Source organism: Etheostoma cragini, chromosome 2 (genome assembly GCF_013103735.1).
Source record: "Etheostoma cragini isolate CJK2018 chromosome 2, CSU_Ecrag_1.0, whole genome shotgun sequence".
In the NCBI taxonomy this organism is placed as follows: Eukaryota; Metazoa; Chordata; class Actinopteri; order Perciformes; family Percidae; genus Etheostoma; species Etheostoma cragini.
In genome coordinates this window covers 9,235,889-9,247,243 of record NC_048408.1, presented here as the reverse complement: position 1 = coordinate 9,247,243, position 11,355 = coordinate 9,235,889, and the positions used below count along the sequence as shown (strand labels likewise).

Below are 11,355 nucleotides of genomic sequence, written 5' to 3'. Positions count from 1 at the left end.
GCCGCTCAGCAAGTGCGTCACGAAACAGACAGCAGGGATCAGACAGCAAGCTGGACAGGAAGGAGTTCACAGCAACAGCATCCCTAGAGAGAGTGTGAGTCTGTTTTATGAGCCATTTTCAGTCCACATTACTGCAGCAATCGGATTAGAAATTTAAAAAAAAAGAAGCACATCTTCTTCTGATCAATTTTAAATGATCCAAATCTGACTTTGCAGTCAATTTAATGTGACATCAAGCATTGACAGCCAAAACATGATATTGTAAAATGAAAATATGCCCCCAAAAGTGAGGCGGGGACCGTTGTACAGCAACTATTTCACCATGCAATCTTGAGTTTATCTGGGTTCATAGCACCAGGTGACAGTCTACTAAGATTTGTCTTACAGTGTCCCTTTGATAACCTTACTTTCTGTCACTTTAAAAGGACACATTGTCACACCGAATCGCGCTGACCTTTAAAACAAATCCACTATTTCCACATAAATGAAATGCCAACATGCCGAGATTTAGACTCATTCTACCACAGCTACACGGATTATCTGTGTGAGACCACTCAGATTAGCAAAATACAACACCCTCTTTTGTAGAGGACTGTCCAGACGGTCCAGCAAGAAATTCATCCAATAAAAATATGCACTTTGAAATACTCAGCGTCTTTTTTTCAGTGAGAATTCAGGGATGAAACCAATTGTCAATATTTGTCTGTGTGTGGGGGAGAAAAGCTAACGTTCCCTTTTCCTTCTGTCTTCAGATCTACATGACAGGAACACGTGGTGAAAGTCAAGCCACTTAACTGACCCCGCAGACGCAGCGAGAAACGAGACGAGACAGGGAGAGCAAACTGGAGGAAACAGACATGGGGTGAGACACACACTGTAGTATTTTACAGACTGCATTCATGTGCTTCCCTTTTCTGTTTGGACGCTGCTTCTTGCACATTGGGTTACAGTCAAATCACAAAATGAATCAACTAATTTGATAATCAAATAATCACGAAAACATGCTTGACAAATGGCACCAAAGGAAGTATTATGGTGGCCAAGGGTTAGCACTGAAGGGACTGGGTTCAAACCCTGGTTATACCGGGTCTTTTTGAGTTTGCATGTTCTCCTTGTGTCTGTGTGGATGCTACACAGGTAGCAGAGAGTTGCGGTGGTGAATCACCAGAGGTCTCACGATACGATATCATCACAATACGATGTCATTGCAATATGGTATCATTGCGATACGGTATCATTGCGATACGGTATCATCTGAATACAGTTTCATTGCGATACGGTATCATTGCGATACGGTATCATCATGTTACGATATCATCACGCTACGGTATCATCGCGATACAGTATCATAATGATACCGTATCATCATGAAACGGTATCATCTCAATATAATTTCCTCACGATACGATATCTTCGCGATACAGTATCATCGCAATGTGGTATCATCATAGTACGATATCTTCGTGACACGACATCATCACAATACAATATCATCACGGTACAATATATCCCGATACAATATCATCAAGATGCTCATGTCACGATAAAACATTATTGCAATTTTAAACCCATTGCAATATTCTGCGATATATTGCAATTTATTACCTTTTTTCCAACTTCAGATTTTTCCCAATTTCCAATAATCCCCCCAAATGGAAACTTTGTCTGTTTGGAAACTGCCAGTCTGAGGAGTAGAGGCTAAATTTGATTTTTTTTATTTAGTTGTTTTACATTAAAAGCTTCTCAGACACGGTATTTATTGATAAAAGTTCAAAACGTCCCCTCCTGGCTTGCTTACTGCTGCTTCTGCTATCTTGCCTTAGAGCAGAAAAATAAAACACTGTCCATGAAGAGTAATTTTAGCCTACTCCCCCCAAAAAGGGCAGAGTCAGACTGGCTGTTTCTCCTGTCACTGTACAGTCGCTTCACTTAGATGACGTGGTACATTTAACAACAGCCTTCCCAAATAACTGTTTTACTCTATGAGCTCTACTCCCTTCCTAATTACTATTTCCACATCAAACTTTCATTTCAATTTGGTCCTCAACATACGCTTATTGAATACAGCGTGAATGAGACAAAAGTTGGTCAATTATTCAGCAGCCATTCACAGGCCTCTGGCTGCTAATCCCGCCATGCTCTGCTGGAGTAATGGTAACAGGTGCAGGCAGCTGTGACCCCAGCAGGATCATCAAATTAGGGTTTAACCTTGGTCTGAATATTCTGGTGGAACCTATGTGTTCTCTTCCTTTTAATCATGCACTTGTCTTCAGAAAATCAACACCTTTTCTGTTGTTTTTGTCCTTCTCTTCTACATTTTTAGCACCTATTTGGATGTTTTGGGCGCTTTTTTTTCTTCATATTTAACGTTTATTTCACTACCACGTATAGAGACCTCAAACACCAATTTATTGCCAGTAGTTTTCCCCTCATTTTTGGAAATTCATCGTCATTTAAAGGAAATTCTACCTAATCCTTAGTTATCATACTCATGTCATGATTTAAAAAATCCGATATTATGAATTGTTCTGACCAATATTAAAGGAGAGGTCATGTGTCTACGTTGACTGAGACTATTGTGCTGCAAGATGTAGCCAAGATGGTGCTACGATTAGATTTTTTAACAAAATCACTCAAGGCAAGAATGGCTGGATTTTTTTCCCTCTCACATTCCAAGTGAAGTATTTCACAGTTTGATTAATTGTGTTTGTGTAATCTGCTGGTTTGGACCCACACTGTTTGAATGGACTTGAAGTTTGATGCAGTTACTGTAGACTACCGGTTAAGTTATTAAAAATCAACAACACAGAGATGATGCTGAAACAAACAGACATATTTGCACCGAGCCTGCAAATGTGCTCTGCAGTGCATGCTAAGCAGGTGGTCTTTGACTGAAACACACACAGTTCGTTTTCTAAAATAGTTGTGAGGCATTCAGATGCATCAAGATCACCGCCCCCCCCCCCCCCCCCCCCCCCCCCCCCCCCCCCCCCCCCCCCCCCCCCCCCCCCCCCCACATCCGGACAATGAACCTCACACCACTTTTTTTCTATCACAAGAAATCTTTAATGGAAAAGGAATGCAAATAACTTTCTTTTCTGTTTATTTCTGTCTCTCTTTTCTTTTCTGTTTTAATCTGAAAAGAGTCTTTCATGGACTGCTGCATTATGTAGGGTTGTCATGGCAACAGCCTCCCTCATAAGAAAGGAGGGGCTTGACCGCAGTTACCATACTGGTGCTGGGATGTCCCATCAGTGGTAGGGCCAGTGCTCTCTCTCACACTTTCCTTAAAGTTCCCCCCCCCCCAACTAAATGATGAGGGAATGAACACAGAACAGACATTTTTGTATGGTTGTATCTGATTGTAGTGAAATCAAGTGAAGCTATATTGTGTGTGTTGGCTAGGAGTGTTTAACAAAGTGCTCGGGTTAACATAAATTATTCATATGTCCTCATCCATGAACTCCCACTTATTTAAAACATTTTTTTAGTGGTCACAAGTCATCAGTAAATGACCTTTTCTTGTCCTAAGAATATGCAGCATGTTCACACAAACCGACACACTTGTCATTTTAAAAATCAATAAAAAAATATTGGCTGTGGGTTAACAAGGACACATAAATCACCAATTCCTTTAATATATATATATTTTTTTTAATTTTCACAACTTTATTGGAAAAAACACATTCAAACAAAATACAAGATTTCAGACACGTAGGCCTACTCAAAATAATAATCCAGAGAAAGAATAATATAACTTGATGTGGATTGCTTTTTCCCCCTAGTATGACAGGACACAAACTGTATAACCACTGAAGGGAAAACAGAAATAATGAATGGAAGCTTAGGCTATTTTAACACGCGGATGTAATATTGATGAAGTTTTTTTTTTTTTTTTTTTTTTTCGGGACTGGATTAGCTCTGACTACTGACTGCATCCGGCAGCGGTTTCCTTTCGCTTTTAGTGTCGGCGGATGGATCCCTTTAATAAGTGAGATGGAAGTGAGTGGGAGCGGCTCTTAGTTAAGCTGCGGCTCTTGTATGCAGAGCAGCGAACAGGCAGCACGCTGGAGGAAGAGACAAACACAGCACCTCAACGGAAAAGTCCAGTAAGGGTTCCCGGCTGTCATCTACATCCTCATCCGTCATTAGTTTCCACACCGGCCCGCAGGAAAGATAACATTTAGGTGAGTGAACCGGAACTTACTGCAAGTCTTTCTCTAGAAAACATGAGCTGCGATTGGATGAATGTCTACACTTTGTCCCACTTGATTGTGTGTGAGACTTTTGGATTGGTGCATTAATCCAAAAGTAGTAGAAGAAGAAGCTTTTTTTAAATGCTGAATTCTATTTTTGGATTAACATTTCAGATGCATCAAATCGTGTAAATTGCAGCACTGCCTGTGTGGTGTGTTAATCTATAAATTCAATAATCCAGTGCAGGTCTGCAGCATGACAAGCTGCAAGCTGCAAGCTGTGAGCACCTTAAATCTGTTAAAACTTGAATGGACTTCTGTGCCTGCTGATGCACTTGCTGAGTTATATGTCGAACAAGATCTTGTGTATCCAACATGGCTTGGTGGTTTTACGTTTTATGTACTGTACATATTTTTTGTTTTCCGTAGAAGTAGCTGCCAATGTATGTTTTTGTTGCATATTTAGTTCTTAGTAATGATTTAATGACTTGTAGTTGAATTTATGAATACAGTTTGTGCAATTGGATGTGATACTAAAGATGATTACAGCTTATTCACAGCACAAATAATTAATGATAATTTGGTCAATTCAGCAGCAATAATTGTGAAAGAGACATAATTATTATTGTTTGTTACCACTTGCGCTTTTTCTTGGTACAACCAGTCAAATTATCTGATTTATTTAGGAACGATACAGAAACAAGAGTGATCTGATGCTAGCAAGGCTAGCAATATTCCGGCTAAACAACATTAACTCAGACAGAAAAACAACATGTAAAATACAAGATTAACAGACTTGATGGGGAAGAGAAGAAAAACAGGTGACGCTCATGAATCAGACATGTAAAGGCCCACCTTCCTTCGACTTCACGGTCGACAGCAGAAGTAGAGCCTTGTGTTTGTGTGTAAGGACGCGGGGAAGTCTAACTTGCATTTTATTTTAGATTTGCAAACAAGAAACGTTCCTCAAAAGAAGCATGCAGTTCATGTTAATTAAATATCTGTCATCTTGTTTTGTTATTAGTTCCTGCAGTATATTACTGTCTGATAAGAGTTCATCGGGGCATGAAATCGTTTCACTCTCTAAAAAAGAGAGCACGGCTTGGGAACCTCTGCTTTAAAAAAGAATAATTAGAAATTTGCAGAATACACTTATCATTAGATCACTACGACTGGCATATCCGCATGTCTAAGATTTAAAGGTGCATTTTTCTTATTTCTTATTTTTACTTTGGAGAGAACCAGACTAGCTTAAATGAACATCAAGCTGGAAACAGTTTGCCTCTCTGTGATATTGTAAGATATTGTAAGAATCTTCTTACCAGCAACTTTTAAGGTCACAAGTTAACACTTTGTAACTGGTTTGTTTAATTTGTACACAAACAGTAATGTAAAAATGACAAATTTGCGGTTTAAGGGCTTTTTGGTTTTGTTTTAGTCTTTCTGCTAGGGTAGAATAATCAACTCTTGATTCTTACCTTACTTTCTCATCTAACTTCTAACACGTTACTCGAAATGTTCATTTAACATTCTACTTGAACAAATGTATCAAGTGAAAACATCTAAACTATACAAATTTTCGACTTGATAATTATTCAATTACAGTGAATAATTGAAAGGAACAATTCTTTATACAGTACTCAATCAAGATTAGAGCCCGACCGATAAAGGATTTTTTAGGCCGATATTGATACGAATATTAAAAAAATTGATATGCCAATGTATCCGCTGATATACACAAAAATCCAGAAACGCGTTACAAAACAAACAGATTTCCCTAACATTAGTTATTTGTAGTTATTTATGATTTCTCACTAAAATTATATAAAAATACAAACTTAAGATATGAAACTTAAAGTCCTTCGAACAAAAACACATTAACAAAACAAAAAGAGTAGTGCCCTCTGGTGGACAAACTATGCAACACCAACACTCATAACATGGTTAACAGTCCGTTTTTATTTTTTTAATATTCATTTATCAGAATCATTTAAAATGACAAATAAATCATTGAATATTTAAAAATATTCAATTTTTTTTAAATCCACCATTAAACTGCTGATAAAAATAAATCGGGAAATGCCTAATATCGGCCAATAATATCGGCCCGCTGATATATCTGTCGGGCTCTAATCAAAATGTTGTTTAACTGCACTACTGTTACATCACTTTGTCTTATATAACATTGTTTCTGTAGCACTTCACAAGCTTCATGATGGCTCCATTGATCCTCATTGATAAACTAAAAGTGGATTAACGTCCCGTTACATTTGCCTGCACTCTCTTTCTTCCTCTATCTCTGTGTGCGAGAGTGTGTTCCGCCTCCTTTGCTGTCTGATCCCTAGTTGTTTTTGTCATTGTGACATCAGAGGTGCTTGAATGCAGTGAGTGATTCTGGGAACAGAAAGTAGAGCGTGAGGCAGTACAAGCTGCATAACTCTCCCAACACTGCAGTACACTGCGCTGCAGCTCTGCAACTGTGGGGCTATTCTCATGCTATTCAAGATAACTTGGTGCACTGAAGTGATGCATGTGGACCTAACCTCCCTTTTGGCTGATTTATCACAATGCATTTCATGTCAAACATCAAGGCTGAAGACTTAACTGCTTTTACAGTAGATCCACACTGTTAGTTGATTGCATATTTATACACTGAGTTATCAGTCTTTGGGTGTACCACAGGGACCAGCCCTAGGACCTCAAACTATGTTGCTCTGTGACTAAGTGAGGAAGTTCCACTATTTTTACAGAGTGAGTGTGATGACATAAGGGTTGGTGTTTCCCCATTGGCCATTGCCCTTTCAAAATATATTGGAGCCCCACACTATGCACTCTGCGTGTGTGTGTGTGTGTGTGTCTGTGTGTGACTCCGTCCCATCCCATCTGCTAAATAATTAAAGTGAATGGGCAGGTTTGATTTTTTTTTTAAATATTTAAATAAATAAGTCAATTGAAACTCCTGGAGAACAACAGGGTAAATCCAGACCGTTAGCTAGACTATCTGTCCAATCTGAGTTTTCTCTTGCAAAACTATTTTAGAGCGGCTTCGTGCGGATCTTAGTGCCACCCATGATGATTGTGATTGGTTTAAAGAAATACCAATAAACCAGAGCACGTTTTTCTCCCAACCCGGATTGCGGTGTGGACTAGCCAGACCCTCCTCCGCTCTGCAGCGTGTGGATGGTCTGGCAAAACGGGACTATAGCAGCACAAAATGTTACGCAATGCAATGCTATAGTCCCAAGTCAAAGTTATTCCAGGACCACTGTTGTATTAGAATGTACAGATGCACCAACCAAACTGCTAACTGAGTGCATGATGTGATGAAGATTTGGTGGCCATCAGCATTTGATTACCAAGATAAAGACAGACGTCATTTTCCATTGCGGATGTCGACTGGTGGTGGCAGTGATGTTTTCCTTCAGCTTGTACAGGGACTGAAGGCCCTGCAGGCTCACTGCCTTGTAACCCTTTAACCTCCTAGAATCAGTGTGCCTGTACTTATGTCTGGTTAGTGCTAATTGATTAGCATTGGTCATCAGCCAGGTTAGTAACCCTTGACTGAGTCGTAGCTCTGAGTGTAAAGAATTTGGAGCAGTCACAGTGTGTTTGTGTGTGAAGGGTTGCAACATTTACAGCAAAAAACAAGAGGCCCTTCAGGACTCGTCACTCCATCGCTGAGAGCGCTGTTTAATCAGTGGATGCCGTATAAATTGTAACAAAGCTCACAAGTCTAATAAAAACACCAGAGATCCACAATGCATTTGGTATTAAGCCAATAGGTCACTTTTAATATGTTTACAATGTTAGTCTATAATCTCTTGTTTTACTTTTTCTCTTCATTGCTATTTCCTGATTGTTACAATAAAAGATGACAGCTGCAGTTGTTAATTATTTTCATTGCACATTAATATATCAAGGATCTTGGTAGCCAACATTAATAAATTGGTACATAATACAACTTAAGCTAAAAGTTATGTTACTGTTAGCAAAACAATGCAAAGATCCAAGAAGACACTAGAATCCAGCTTTAAAATGTCTGGAACTAAATCTAGGATCATAAGAGTTTTAATATCTTGAAGTGGAAGTAACCTTCAGACTTCCTTTTCCTATAGCTACAAACACTTCCTGTGTTCACAATCACTGCTCTGGCTGTGTATGCGGTATTCTGCCTTCTCTAACAAGCACCGTCATAATGCAAAAGTGCATGTCATGCTCCAGCCAGCAGGGGATATCAGCGCTGCACAAAAAGAACAGGACCTCCCCCAAACGATTACCATAAACATAAAAAATAAACCAATGGTGCCTCTAAAATTAAGCCAGTTTTTTATGACTTGTTTTATTTTAGATGAAAATGTTACAAAAAAAAAAGGAAAAGGAAAACGTGTAGTTCATAGCCTCCAATCATTGTGCGCGGTGTGTTTGTGTCCACGCTCAACTCTGTTTGTCATCCAGACTGACTGTTTGCATTTCAGATTATTCTTCTCTCCGTGTGTTATTTTGTATCTTGGTCGAGCAGTTTTTCTTTGTTTTCTCTGCCCCAGGGAACGATAGAAGCAGTAGTCAAAAACCACCATCAATCTGGTTTACTCTTGTTTTGCCTTTTTTAAAGGTACTTTTATTGTCACATACAGTACATGCAACAAAAAATTAATTTTCTGCATTTAACCCATCCCTCAAAGGAGCAGTGGGTAGCCATTTACAGCCCCCGGGGACCAACTCCAGATCTGAGCCTGTGCCTTGATCAAGGGCACTGACTGCAGAACCTAGTACATGTTTTTCAAGGAGCACCTAGAGGAAACCCATGCAAACATTAGGGGGGACATACAAACTCCACACAGAAAGGCCTGGAACGATCAGGATTTGAGCCTGGAATCTTGTTGCTGTGAGGCCACAGTGCTGGGCTACAGTTTATCATTGGACTCCGTTTAGTTATCTTTCAACATTCAAACTGGTGCGGATGCATGATGTCTTGAGCGACTGGTTTGTTGTTGTTTTTAGCATAAAATGTCACAAGCCATGTCACATTTAGGCACTGTAGATACAATTCAACATTTCTATTCATTTTTTTCTCTTTTGTGTACTTTACACATGTTTTTTCTTATACTTCCTATTCTTTTATTTATGCTCTGTGGGATCAAAACTACATTGTTAATTTGTTTTATAGTTGTGTTGTAAATTGTATGTACAGTATATTGATGGAGCTCCTAAATGTGTGATTGGTTGTGGATTAGAATTCTAGAGTCTTTAGGAGAAATACTAAGCTGGTGTCCTTTACTTTTTACACAAATAACATACAGTCTCCTTTACATGAAGCTAAGTTGAAAGGTAATTGAATCATATCCCTGTGTATGCACAGAGCCACGTTCTAAGTAATCCAGTTAAGTGGGAGTGGATGGAACAGATGCATTTGGATAATTGCTACAAACACAGTTTGCCGATAAGATCAAGCTGCTTTCGTGTGTTTGTGTGTGTGTTTGTGTGTGTGTGTGTTCAAAATGGAATGCTAATTTTGCCATAATGTTTTTGGAAAATTGGGACTAAGGTTTACACACATTCAGTAACAAGAGACTAATCACTTGTTTACATACTGCAAAAAAAGCACATGCAGCAAACTTCAGTATTTTTTTGGTACTGGGTATAATCTGTGTGTAGCGCAGACTATCAACATTTCAAATCCGATGAATTGTCTTGTTTACTTGTTTTTTGATGTGTTGTTTCTGGAGTTTAATTATAACGTTCTGGAGCTTTTGATTGTTTCACAGAATCTTTATCAGCAAACTGTTTGCCCAATTGCAGATGTTCAAATGTCCTAATTTTCTATGAGCACTTAGATCCTTTGCTCCGATAAAATCTCCAACCTATATAACCTTGACAACTTGATTGAAATCACTAGGACAACTATTGTTTGCTTACCTGCTGTTTTTAAGGTCAAGAATTTACCTACAGCCAAGACTACAGCAGTTTAAGGAGGTCAAGTAAAACCAGAGGAACAGAACAATATGGGATCATTAATCAGAGGATTACAGTAATGGTTATTGTGGCTTTTATTTGTGGACCATCTTGTTTCAATTACTGTGACTTTGGCCAGCTGTAAGACTGGAATTCTCACGTCATCTTTCAAGAACGGCAATGTTAAAACTTGACAACTTGATTTGACAAGTTGGACTTATCTCCTTGCAGCTTGCTACAGAGAGGAGATGACATGCACTTGGGGCCGTGCTTGAAACTTGAGATAAAAATGTGCACATGACATCAGGGTTCAATTAAATCCATGCTTTGTTTTTTTACCTAAAAAAGACACAAAAAACCATTAACCATGTAATACATGATTTGAAAGCACTTTGATCCGTTACATATAGCCAACAGGGTTTGTAAGTGTTATTTATCAGTGTGGGAGAAGCTGCAGAATAACATCCAGAGAGAATAAACAACTTTGAAAAACACAGGATGTGTAGATAAGAAGAAATACGTCTTGCTGCATCAATAAACTGTCCAGGCAAAAAGGATTAATGTCATCATATTGTAACAGTGTACAAGAGAAAAGAAGACATGCACTTGGGGCCTTTCTTGGACATTAAGACATCAGGGTTCAATTTAATCCATCTTTATTTTATTACGAAAACAGAACATCATCAACGATGTTAAACATACTTTGTTTACTGTACTATGGTCAATGCGTGGACAAATAATTTGTCTCCTGTTGGACAGCTTGGTTTCCCTTCCGCTTCTCTCTCCGGCAGGTCCTCCGTCACTCCCTATCAGTTTCTCATGCATGCTGGTCATGCCTCTGGGACTCTGCCCTCACTGGGGTTAAAAAGCAGCACAAGCCTTAAGCCCCGCCTCCTCCAGTCTCTCTAAACCCTCTGATTGGTCCGTTCTTTTCCTCTACACCACCAGCTGGCCCTCCCCCTCGGTCTGTGCTCACCCAGTGGCTCCCGGTCGGGCTGTTTGGATTATTGTAACGGCTCAGGCCTCTCTGCCCACTTCACACACAGTATATATTAGAGATGAAGGATTAGGTGACAGAGAGCAGCGTTTGTTTTCACCCCAGAGAAGAGAGGAGAGCGTTGAGGAGAAAGGAGAGCGACCATGGAGTTAAAGTAAGTGGGATGTTTGGGATTTAAAGATGGAGAGGTTTGAAAAGAGTGAGTAATAG

The 11,355-nt window shown here is 39.3% G+C and overlaps 1 protein-coding gene across 4 annotated transcripts in view; it reads left to right on the top strand.

The window, feature by feature from the left end:
* The window catches only part of trim2a (tripartite motif containing 2a), a 36,530-nt gene continuing 25,175 nt past the window's right edge, over nucleotides 1–11,355 (top strand). Inside the window, exons 1-2 of one of the 4 annotated variants that reach the window (XM_034887692.1) lie at nucleotides 1–92; nucleotides 766–862. The gene's annotated coding sequence lies outside the window, so the exon portion shown is untranslated. Of the gene's footprint in view, nucleotides 93–762; nucleotides 863–3,958; nucleotides 4,188–11,092; nucleotides 11,300–11,355 lie in introns of those variants that run through there. The other 3 variants (XM_034887718.1, XM_034887681.1, XM_034887671.1) reach the window with 3 other exon arrangements.